The 309-nt window shown below is 32.0% G+C and overlaps 1 protein-coding gene across 1 annotated transcript in view; it reads right to left on the bottom strand.

Moving 5' to 3' along the window:
- The window catches only part of LOC107700326 (probable voltage-dependent R-type calcium channel subunit alpha-1E), a 163,023-nt gene that overhangs the window by 114,849 nt on the left and 47,865 nt on the right, over positions 1–309 (bottom strand). The window lies entirely within an intron of this gene.

The following is a 309-nucleotide window of genomic DNA, read 5'->3' as shown; positions in this document are numbered from 1 at the left end:
GAGAAAAGATAATTGTCTGTTTTGCTTACATCTACACACCTTTCACTTTTTAAGACTAAAACAAAATATGGATTCATTGTTATTCTTAATTAAAAAGCACAACAACAATAAAACAGTAGGATACAATGACAAACTAGCTTACAAAACGTTTATTAACAAAAATGAATAAGACGAGGCATGGCATACACCACATGCTGTATTATATACCGACTAATAAATTACAGAACGTTCACTGAGGACTGAGGAATCAAATAAATAAAAAAAGAGAGCCTCCATAGCATAACGTGAGGTAAACAGCACAAGCTTTTC

This window comes from Sinocyclocheilus anshuiensis, unplaced genomic scaffold (genome assembly GCF_001515605.1).
Source record: "Sinocyclocheilus anshuiensis isolate Anshui unplaced genomic scaffold, SAMN03320099.WGS_v1.1 scaffold477, whole genome shotgun sequence".
Classification (NCBI taxonomy): Eukaryota; Metazoa; Chordata; class Actinopteri; order Cypriniformes; family Cyprinidae; genus Sinocyclocheilus; species Sinocyclocheilus anshuiensis.
The sequence above is the reverse complement of the archived record's forward strand: the minus strand, read 5'-3'. Positions and strand labels throughout refer to the sequence as shown.